Here is a 12067-nt window from a genome sequence, read left to right on the forward strand (position 1 = left end):
TAATTTATATTTTAATCTCATTTGTGAAACCATCTTTAGAGCATGAATGATTTAACTTGACCAGAAAACATTCTGTTTTGACAAAGGCCCTTGAGAGGCCGAAACACGTGTAAACCAAGGGGGCAATGAAATAATACATTTCTTGTGACTGCAATCACAGTGACAAAGGGAAATCGTTTCTTGAGTTAACTAGATTTCGGTGGCGCAGTTACGGTGTGGTTCATAGACTTTGCAGCTTAGAAATTAGTATTGGCAATAGGGAGGCATGTCTTTCTTAATCTTCTCCGACATGACACTGTGGAGTGATTAGTCTTCAGATAATGAACTTGGCCAGCTCGTGCAGTTGGAGTGCAAGCCGTCCTGTTTAATACACAAACTCTGTAGAACTATAAGTTGCAGCAGCTGCCAACAGCGGTTTGTCTACTCTTGGCTTTTTTCTCAATTCTTGAAAAATCTCCTTGAGTATATATGTAAGACAATTCAGCAAATCACCTTGATGGACCGCTTGTTGCACTTTGCGTGTCCAATTCCACATTTGCAGCACCAGACGTGCCTGGCAAGAGGGTCCAATGCAGACAACATTTGTGCTGATATTCTTCCCCCAGAAACCACTTCAACCACTAAAATCAATTACTTGTTTGAGCCCATTGCCCCAAGCTTCATTTTAAATAAGTGCCATGTTAGGCATTCTTTCTTGGCCACCTGTCAGCCCTCTTGCAGATGGTTAATTAAATGTACAGTATTTTATGTTGATTGGACAAAATGTGTCTGTCATGAGTTTCATTGTTCATCTTTTTTAGCAATTATCTTGAGTAAAATGTCTACTTCACTTTGATCTTTAATTTGGTTGACTATTGTCGTGTGTCAAAGGTTTCGACAAACTCTAAATAACTTAGTGTTTTCTTTTCGGACTATAAATCATGGGGTGGAAATAGTGACAGGATGCATCTAGTGGCTCCAAGTAGAAGTTCATGGTAACTTGAATTTCAAAGCGACTTTGCTCCAGCCCCACAAGGTTCCTGGGCTCCTTTTCAAGGCCACCTGTGAACAAAGTGCAACAAAGGCACGTTTATTACACTACTGTCCTTTTGGTTGTATAGCCCCGCACGCTAGCAGGGTTTACACACTTTCTCCAATCTCTCCCTTGAGGATCCAATGCACTTTGGATTATGCTTGTCTGAAATGTATGCGCACTGGGAGCCACCAGTAAATGGCATCTCCTACCACACCCTGGGGATGCTGAGAACACTGGACATGAGGGATTGGGAATGCAGTGATCAGGCAATGGAACATCCCGCCGGATCCAGGCAACTGATCATTTTGTTTTACGACCTGCCTACTATCCCTGGAGGAGCAACAGAGCAGCAGGTGGACATACCCCTTTAACAAGGGGTATGTCCTCATCGAATTGGTGGACATCGGCTGCTCAGGGTCCCTAAATTCCAGTGGAGGCATCAGGCAGATCCTTAACTGTCCTACAGCAAGGACCAAAGGCCAGGGAGGATTGTAAAGGGCCACAGGAACATGGGACACACTGGGGATTCTGGCTAGCTTCGAGCTTCTTGCCCTCAAACGGATGACTGCCCAAGCCCAGAAGAGCTTCTTTTCGCCTGATCTGCTGACCTGGGAGTTTCAGAACTTCCTTGTGGTTGGCATTCCACAATGTGCTGCCTTTTGGCTGTGTCACTACTTATTCTGAGCCTAGTAGCTGCATCCCGCCCCTGGGAGGAGACGATTCATGTTAAAAGTCTTGCTATTTTCAAAGCCCTCCCTTTTCACCCAATATGCAGAATGGAAGGCCACCCAACGGATGCTCCATGAAGCACAACTCAAGACTTCCACTTGTCGAAGAGCCTGTTCCAGCCTCTTCTCCCAACAAGCACACAATCACCAGCCTATGGAGTATGGAACTTCATCCCTGTGATGTACACTGCGTTAGTTCTGGGCTGGAGTGTCTATTTCTACTGTACCAGCTTTGGGTTCAATTATGAGAAACCAGAGTAACATCTTGCTCCCATGGCAAATGATTTGTACTTCAGGAGAAATGGCAAGTAAACTCCACTTTAACGGTAATGGCAAAAGCTGTGCTCAGAAAAGAAAATGTCGCATGAACGAGTGTATGAACGGGGTAATTGGAGAGGATCAGGGAGGTATTGCAAAAGGAGGGGGCACTGAAGGACCTAAAGAGTGTACATGGCGAGTCCAGTGTGGACGGGGGAAGACTTACATTTACACCATTCCCATGGAAATTGGCATACACTATCACTGCGTGAATGTTTACTATGAAGGATTGCCACGGGAATAGTGGACGGCATTGTTGCCATCTATTGCTAGGGCGATAAATAAAAATACTAGGGAGGGTAGAAGGGGGCTTTCAACAATAGCCTGTGGACTCCTAGCCTCAGCCATCATTTTTAAACTGGGCAAGTTGGGGGAGGGGGAAGAGGTGTGGTTGCTTACTAAGCCGGGAGATATGGGTCCTTTTTTAATAATTAGTTCAACATATACAGTGGACACGGCTGTGGCCTGTACAGTTACCGGGGGGAGGGCGGGGGTATGGGCTGTAGCTGGTATGCTGGGGTCACCGACCATGGTCAGTGGCCCACCGTTTTAATAATTGGAAAAACATGTACAGTGGAGGCAGCTGAAGTCTTTCCTCTGGATATGGCTGATGGGCATGGCCAGTGGACATTGCTGCCAGCCATGACCCCTGACCTTTTAGTTGGTGCAAGATGTACAGTCCACACGGCCAAAGGACATGGCTATAGGAGGGGGATTCTGGTTAGTTACTAGGGGTGCTGGGTATGGGCCAAGGCCAGTGTTCCTTTTTAAATAATTGGTCAATATAATAGTTGCCACAGTTAAAGGTCGTGACTGGTGGGCCCTGAAGAAGATGATGCTTAAAACATCTGAGAAGGACTAAGACGAGAGGTCCCTTCACAACATCCTTGACATTCACCATGTGGGAAGCGACAACCAACTTAACTGCTGGCCCTCCCCCAAGGACCCCCCTTTTGCGGTTGCTTAACCCATGAGCACATATATATAACACATATATTTCATAGAAGGGATTAACAATTACTGATGGCAGACCTTAAAAGGGTGCTGGAGATTAAGTTAAGATGGTTGTCACTTCGTACACCCGCTGAATTTCTAGGGTTTAATTTTGTTAAATCGGATCATCTTATATATTTTAGCTTACAATTGTGATTTAATTTGCCAAGCAAGAAAGATTTATCTGTTTAAAATAGGAGTAGATTTGATGTCTGGAGAGTGGGCGGTTTACCTTGTGTGGAAAAAACAGTTTAAAAAAAAATATATATTTTCGGACATTTTCTCTCCATTGAACCATCTTTATGTATATATTTAGTTATACAATTGGATACAAAACATTCAAGAATGGAGCAGAGAAAAAGGTTTTAATGTCTACTTTTAATTACCTAGTGAATCTTTCATACAGGTTTTCCCAGGTTCCAGTGGATAAGCTTGCCAGAACTTGTGTATGCTTGCTCATGTCAGCAGGTGCATGGTTGAGCTATCTGACTTGTTTGTGTTAAGGTCGGAGCTATCTCACAAAGCTGGCATAGTTCTCATTTGTCCCATCTATGACATGCCGAATCACAGGTGTAGAGGAGGTCCCAAATAAAGCCTGCACTCCAGTCGCCCATTTTGAAGTACCAGGAACGTTCACACCGAGATGTGACGTATGATGAGCAAATAAATCAGCACAGAGCTGCAGTAGGGCTCCGCCCAGTACCTATCAGAAGAGCAACACCTATTGAAGTCCCAATACCCAGAAAACTATGGACAGTAAGGTATCCATTAAAACCCTACCAGCAAATGAGACAAAATTAAAATTGCCTCAGTAATGTCCGGGAAGAAACCAAAAAGGCTTTAATGGAAGTCGAATGGTGACATCACAAGGACCCGGACAGACTCACAGATAGAAGAAATGACGAACCGAGAATGACAGGCGAAACGCCATGAGTAAGGCTATTGTGAACCTAAGATAAAAGATGTCCAAATGTAAGAGAATGAAGCTGTAAAGAGGATGAAGATATTCAACCAGCTAACACTTGTAAATATGCTTGGAACCGCAAGAAAGCTAAGAAAACAGTGCGGCTTGCTATGCTATGTAGAATAGTGCAGCAAACGCCATTATACATAATCTACCTCAACGAAGCACAGTATTATAAATGCGATTCCACTTTCACGAAAAGTAGAATCAACTCCGGTTACTAGAGGCCAAACAAGAAAAGATTCATTCTAGCAAAACAAGAAGAGACGGCTGAATCTAAACTCGGCAGATGCCAGGAGAGCCAAGGTCATATCAATCGAAGGAACGAACAGTAGCTACATATAATCGAAACTTAAGAACAGAATATCGTGTCTCTGAAAGGTCAAGATAAGGAAGCGTAGGCAGGTGGCAAGCTAAATATGAATCAAATACACAAATTGAGAAACCAGACAAATTCACGATGTGGGAAGCACGCAACCAGCCGAGCAAGAAGCAGCACAGGTTCACACCTACGCTTGGCAGCCTCCCAAGTAGAGATATCAGAACTTTTCCAGACAGAAGATGCAGTTTCGAGGCCAACCACAGTGAAATAATTGACACATAGTTGCTAAAGCGATGATTGATTGTAACCTTAATTGGAGGAAGGCCGGGTAACTGAGGGGCAGCCCGCACCTTGCTGACCATTCTGCGTGCTGCTAAGCAAAGTGGAAAATTATGCATGGGGTTGGTGCCAACCTAATCACGATGGACCAAATCTAGGGTCCTATAGCTAATAGAACCAATAGGATGTCGTACCTTTAGTGACGTCTGCAGTAGTCATTCTGAAGGAAGGGCTTAGATGCCCACCTGACAGTGTTTACCCAATCCCCTCACTCTGTTACCGTATACAGATATAGCACCTATATTAAAGTTACCTTTTCCTATCCAATAGACTTGCATGTTAACCTTTGAGTGTTGCACATCAATTATGACAAGTTTTGAGTCTATATGTTGAAACTTGTATGAAGTTCGTTGGAGTTGAAGCGAGAAGGACGATCGCATCACTGCTGATTTCCATGACGCCCCGTTTTTTGTACTCATCATTAAACACTCCCTTTGCCAAACCATTGAGTTGTCCTTATTGATTGGTGTTGGAGTAATAAATCTGCACCCCATCCATATCCAGGGTGCAGCTATCTCATCTTAAAGTACTTTGGGGAAAACCTTGGCTCTATGGGCCGGCTGGCGGTCTCCAGAATACACAGGTGTACGGGCAGTCTTGCATCTCTGATCAGGTAGTATGGCGTGAACCCTGTGACATTCTTTGTACAGTTGTATACATCGGAGGGTTAGTCTCCAGCAGTGGTTCTTCTCCAGCCTCAGGGTGTACCTACCATGGCAAAAAAGGGTCGATTTGAACCTCTCCACCTGGTTGTCTACTGGTGGGTGGTAATCCTACATCTGCTTTGATGCGTCCAGCTCAAGCATCTATTTGATTATAATGTATTGGTTACTCCCACGATTCCTCATCTGATAATACTATGCCCAGTGCGTCTGTTCTAGCCCTGGGTCGCAGCACGGTTCTGCAACGGCACTGTCGGAGGCCTCTACATGCCCCACACCAGACATGATGTCCGGGCTAGTCTATATTGAGGCGCAGTGACCCAAGTTCCTTTTTTCCACGCACTGTTCGCTTATTGGAGCCTTTTAGCTTACTGAAAATAATGTATCTGTAACATGCCGACTTAAAGGCCTCAGGATTTAAATTGTGTGCAGATTGCGGCTAGTAGATATTAGTTTTGGATCTGCACTGGATCTCTTTGGGTGAGCGTCATGACACGCCGTATTGCGGTTATTGCCAGTCCATGCACTTTAAGGCCCTGCAGGAAAGAGCTGCAAAACGGTTCACTTTTGTCCACAAGGTGAAGAGTGTGGAGCCGCAGCCTTGTTTGAGGTCTCAACGCAGAGCGCTGTCCTGAAAAAACAGCACCACCAAAATAGTAAGAAAAGGACAAGAAATCCAACTAGACGTAATGCTCCCCAGTGCTCCGGGTAAGTTTTAGAAGTTGGAGTATTATACTCCCTGTTTTTTCAAGTTGGGAGTACATCTATTCTTTAGGGTGTAGCGAGAGTAATTTATAAGTGAGTAAACATGTTTTAACTGAAAAACAGAAATGCTTTTGTAATACTTAGTTATTCATGCACATTAAAAGATACATGTTTACTTCTTACAATCAGGCAGTTAAAATAGTTTTTTCCTTTGGTACTATGTGCACTTCTGGACCAAACATATCAATGAAGCTGCATGAGTGAAAGCAGGGGCGCAATATTCTGTCTTTTTCCTATTTGTTGTGAGTATTTTTACTCATTTTAATTTTTTGGGAGCATTTGCCAATTAGTAAAAGTGGCAGATAAACCCCTTATCTTTAATGCTGATGCTCCCGGAGTGGTTCCTCTCCCTGCCACTCAACCTCTAAGAAGAGGAGCCAATGCTCTTGGGAGTCCCCGGAATGGCATGTAAGAGTCACTTTTTTCCCCTAATCGATCATCCACTAACAAGGAATGAGGCATTTCACCTAAAGGAGACCTATTTGCCATGCGCATTCGGCCAGGGTGACGACCAAGTCCCATTGCGTCTATTGTAACCAACAGGGCACTTGCTGGAGTCCACTCCTGCACGGCTTTGGGCCCAGGCCTGGATCTATTGACGACCAAAGGGTCCAGGCGCCTGACACTGCCTACGGGGGCAATGGGCTCGGTCTCGACATTGGTGCTATTGAAGCTCCCCTGGGATACTCTTCCCCTCTCAAGAGATGCTTTTCTGTCCAAGATGTACTCCATCTACGACAAGGAAGGTGATTGGGTACCATTCGTGTTGGAACCCATGATGTCCAAGGATGAGAGGGATTGCCCCAAAGAATTCTATGGGAGGATGTGATTTGGCTAGCTGAGGACCTGTGGGTCGCCAGTGAGCTGGACACGTCTACAGAGATTTTGCCAGTTCCTACTCCGGGCAAGCCTCTGGCTGCTTTTCAGCAGATGATGGCAAGGTAACAGACCTTTGGGCTTTCTGCCCCATTCACATCCAAGATCCAGTATGAGCTTGGTGCATCTAAAACTGAAGTTTGGGAGAAACCTGCCTCTTCTGCGGCAGCTGACTGGGATCTGGCGAGAAAACCATACCCATTGTCTGATTTAGCATTTCCCCAGAAAGCTTGATGGTTTAGGTGGCAACAGTGAACCTGAAAACCTCCACTTTCCCTCCCCTCCCTCCAGACAGGGAGAGAAAGAGACTTGACGCTTGAGTCAAGATGATGTACCCGTCTGGTAGCCGTGTCCTGCGTGCAGTGAATGCTTCATGAACTCTCGTAAAATTCTTTCGGCGTATGGTCTGCTATGGCAGGAGCGGCCGAGTTCATCCCTGAGTGAGACGTGAGATGGTAGAGAGGCTTCCTGCTAGATTGTACAGTCAGGCTTGGACACCGCAGATTGTGTGGGCAGGTCCATAGCCATGGAGGAACTACTCTGGCATCACTTTTGGTTGAGGATGGCCAGTTTGCAGCTGATGTGCAGACCAGGCTGTTGTACATGCCTTTCGATTACCAGAACCTGTTTCGTTAAAGGCGGTTGTGCACCAGAATTCGCGGTCATCTAAGACTACGGCTAACTCATTGGGACTAGCTGTGCAACAGCCCTCCACACAGCCTGCCAGAGGTAGGGCTTTTCATCCCTTCTCAGCTACTAGAGGCTGTGGTCAGGCCCCTACTGGGAACACTGCAAGGCAGAGAGCCAGAGGTAGAGCACCAGAGGGGTGCATCTATGGCCAAAATCCCCTCTGCACCGCAGGTGCAAATCTTCAGTGAGTGGCTCTGACACTACACCAGTGGGAGGGAGACTCTACTCTTCTCGGAATGGTCCATGAACACTTCAAATCATGGGCCTTACAGGTCATTCGTCAGAGTTGTCTTCCAAGTGCCCCCAGACCTCAGATCACCACCCTCCCTTTGGACCCGGTAATCATGGAGGTGGCCCGTCAGCTTCTTTCAAAGCGCATGATGGAACTGGTACCGTGCTCGGCACAAGACAGCTGAAGGTACTGAACCGAGGGAGGAGAGGGGCTTGGGTTATATTCTGAATCAGCTGCTGATTATCATATTCCTTTGCAAGGACAAGTTCAAGATGGTTACCCTAGCCGAGATGCTGTAAGCTCTGGACCTGAAGTACTGGTTATATGATATGGCAGTTAACGCACCTATACACAAGTGTTTCAAAGTGCAACGAGGCAAGGTAGGTGGAACAGAGGGAAGACCGACTATGGTCTTACTAGGCCAGGTGACAGATCACACTAGTGAAGGGGAGGAGGCAGCGGGAGAGGGAAGGTGCCGGGGGGAAAGGGAGGGAGCAGTGTAGTACATAGGCTAAACCACATATAAAACAATAAAAAGTACGGCCAGCTGGTGGCAAGTGCAAGGTTCAGTGCAGACCCCGGGTGTCAAGTGCAGGTAGGGGGCTGTAGAGATACAGAAACAGCCTCCGAGTGTAAGGGCTGCCAGGGGGACAGGGCAGGTGTGCAACTGGCATGGAAGGGACCTGGGCCTGCGATCAGAGGGTAGCCAGGCAACCAGTGCAGTTTCGGATTCAGCCAGATCATCAGCGGGGGTGAGGTAGAGAGAAAGCAGAAGCAATGGGGAAGGTCTTGAGGTGCTTCCGGAACCAGAGATAATGGTTCTCAATTTTCAGATAGGCAGTGAGGCTGTTCCAGAGGGAGGCCCCAGTTGCTTGGAGAAATGACTGACCCTGGGGCAGTTGGAGGTGGATGAGCGAAGAGCTTGATAAGGAAGATATTTAGGAAGAGAGAGTTGAAGGTATTGAGGCCCCAGGCAGCCTTGTAGACAATGCAGAGGGTTTAGAACTTAATCCTCGCCGCCACTGGGAGCCAGTGCAAGGATTTCAGTTTTGGAAAGCTATGATCTCTGTGCTTAATGCCAAGGATGAATTGCAGAGGGCGGAGAGTAGAGGCAAGGATATTTAGAAAGAGGCTGTTGCAGTAGTCCAGCCTAGTGAGAACCAGAGCTCTGGAGACAGTGAGCTTCTGGGGGAAGGAGAGGAAAGGAAGAACACCTCTGTGGAGGTGCACCTGATAGTGACTTATTTGAGACGTCGGCTGTGAGGAACGAAGGAGAGTGTGGAGAAGGTGATCCTGAGGTTTTTTGCCTTGCAAGTGGTAGCAGGAAGAGGGCCAAGAGAGGCTGGCCAGAGAGTGACCGGAAAGGAGGGAACAGGAGAATCGGTCTTACTGGCATTAAGGCTGAGATCATTGGCGTGGCGGCACACCACTCCTGTGTAGAGGAGGTCCCAAGTATGATTTGCACCACTAACACCCATTTTGAAGTACCAGGAACGTTCACGCCAAAATGTGACTTATGATGAGCAAATAAACCAGCAGAGAGCCGCAGTGGGGCTCTGCCCAGTACCTATCAGACTGACAGCACCTATTGAAGTACCGACACCTAAGAAAACCTTGACGGTGAGGTACCCATTGAGGAAACCATACCGACAAATGAGACAGAATGAAGATTGTCAAAATGCAATACCTGAAGAAGCCAAAAAGATACTAAGATACTAAAAGAGGAATGATGACGTCACAAGAACCCGGACTGACTCACATATGGAAGATATGACGACCTGTGAATGATTAAAAGAGATGAAACACCATGGATAAGTGACATCCCGAATCTAAAGTGAAATAAATGTCAAATGTTAGAAACTTATGCCATGAGCGTGATGAGGATATTCAACCAGTTTACACGTGTACATATGCACAGTGACCGCAAGAAGCTAAGAAAATCGTGAGGCTTGCTTAAGCTTAGTAGTAAGATAGTGCGGCAAGCACCAGCTATACATATCTACCTCAAGAGGAGCACCTTATACAAGTATACTTCCAATATTCACAAGAGCAGAATCAACCAAAGGTTATCAAAGGTCGCAAGAGAAGAGCCTCGCAGCAAGCAAATAGAGAATTAAAGACAGAAAAACTCAGACGAAGACAAGTCCTGCCAAAAAGCCAAGGTCGTATCGGCTGAAATAGACCCACAGTAGATAAAATTAATGAAGAGAAGAACAGAGTATCCTATTCTGAAAGGTCAAGATAAGCCGCAGATGGCTGGCAGAATTAAATCAAATACACTAATTGCATGGAGAATGAGACAATTTCACGGTGTCGAAATCACGTGACCGAGCAAGCAGAAGCGATGAAACCTTTACACATACGCATGGACTTGTGCCGTGGCCAGACGCCTTAACTTTTCCAGAGCAAGAAGCAGTCTCGAGGCCAAAATACAAAGAAATTGACACATAACCACTGAAGTGATGATTGTTGCAATAATTGGATGAGGGCTGGGGGTGCACACGAAATCCCTGCACCTGGCCGGACTTTCTGCACGCTAAGCTAGTGGAAGCGCATGAGTGGGGTTGATGCCAAACCAATCATAGTGGACCAAGTAATCTAGGGTCCTATGGTTAGTAGAACCAATGAGACCTCATACTTTTAGTGATGTCTACAGTATCCATTTTGAAGGAAAGGCTTAGATGCCCCACCTGACAGTTTATCCAATCCCCTCACTTAGTTACCATCTACCGATATAGCACCTATATTAGTTACCTTCCTAGAACCAATCGAGTTGCATGCTAAATTTTGAGATATTACACGTCAGTGATGATTAGTTTTTAGTATAAATGTGTTTTTATGAAATTAAGTGGAGTTGAAGTGAGAAGGAAGATCGAGCGACTGCTGATATTCATAACTCCCCGTTTTTTGTACTTGTCATTAAACGGGCTCCCTTTGTCAAACTATCGAGTTGTCATATTGATTTGATGCAAGAGTATTCTGCATCCCCATCCATCTCATGGGTGCTGCTACTCTTAAAGTACTGTTGGGCCACCCTCAGTTCTATTGGCCGGCGGGGGTCCTGCTGTACACTTGGTAGCAGAGATAGATAATTATCTATTAGATAAGACACCCATTGACCGTCGACACCAGTAACTCTAGGTCCTCTGCAATATCACGAGTCCTTTGCCATCCGACTAAGTAGACTGAGAGGCTCGCCGTAGATGATGATTAGTATAAAGTGCAAAACCTGCAAGTTGAGGTTAGAAGGAACCTATGCTTCCCCCACAAACCCCTTCCCACGAGCAGCTAATCGAGTGAAAAACAGGGAGAGGCGATAACGAAGGCAGTGATCCCGAGCATCGATAGAGGGAAAAAATGCGAACAGCCTTAGAACAAGCAAGGGAAGGTAACAGAGGGAGGTGGGAACAAAAATAACATTAAGGTAAGAGTAGAATATATATATATCGCACTCTCCACGGATCAGATAACAAGATCCAATCAAACGTAATGCGTAACTCACACGGGGAAAAGGTCATAAAATAGGTTTAATGGATTAAACACAAAAATTTGTAAACAAAGCATGGCTGGGAAAGCAGCAGCGATAACGGAGGCAGGACGCCCGTGGGCATGACCTGCTAACAACGCGTTTCACGCTCGACTGAGCGCTTGGTCATATATTTGACTCGAGGGTGGCCAAGCAATAGAGGATGGCGGTAGGATACCAGAGCAGAGATGCGCCCAAATACCTACGCTTTAATATAGTGGTTAGAAGCCTGCATTTAAAGCCCTAAATGAATGGGGCGCAGTAGGAGACAATCGATGAGAGGCGATCTGAAGGAAATGGGCTTACACTCCATGTCGGAGTAAATGATAGGGGCATGAGATTTGTATAGCCGGCAGGAGTCTCTTTAGTCGGTCTCATGTTTTTTTTCTCCGTCACAAGGTAAGAACATTTTTGAAGGAAACAGGAAAATTACGCGATTGTATAGGTAGAATGTTATATGACATGAATTGATGGTGGTTTGAAAAAGTAAAAATACGTTTTTTGTGAAAAAACGGGATTGGAGCTTGCGACGATTGCTGCTCACGCATATTGACTTAATTTAAGAAACGTGAAACGTATTAAAGTGTTGTATGAGGAAAAGATTAATTTAAGCATGGAAGACATTACACCGTTAGTA

At 45.8% G+C, this 12067-nt stretch overlaps 1 protein-coding gene across 2 annotated transcripts in view; it reads left to right on the plus strand.

Moving 5' to 3' along the window:
- The window catches only part of DEGS2 (delta 4-desaturase, sphingolipid 2), a 224835-nt gene that overhangs the window by 121535 nt on the left and 91233 nt on the right, over positions 1-12067 (plus strand). The gene's annotated exons all lie outside the window — the stretch shown is intronic.

The sequence above is a fragment of the Ambystoma mexicanum genome, chromosome 14, assembly GCF_040938575.1.
Source record: "Ambystoma mexicanum isolate Mex_15411 chromosome 14, UKY_AmexF1_1, whole genome shotgun sequence".
Taxonomy (NCBI): Eukaryota; Metazoa; Chordata; class Amphibia; order Caudata; family Ambystomatidae; genus Ambystoma; species Ambystoma mexicanum.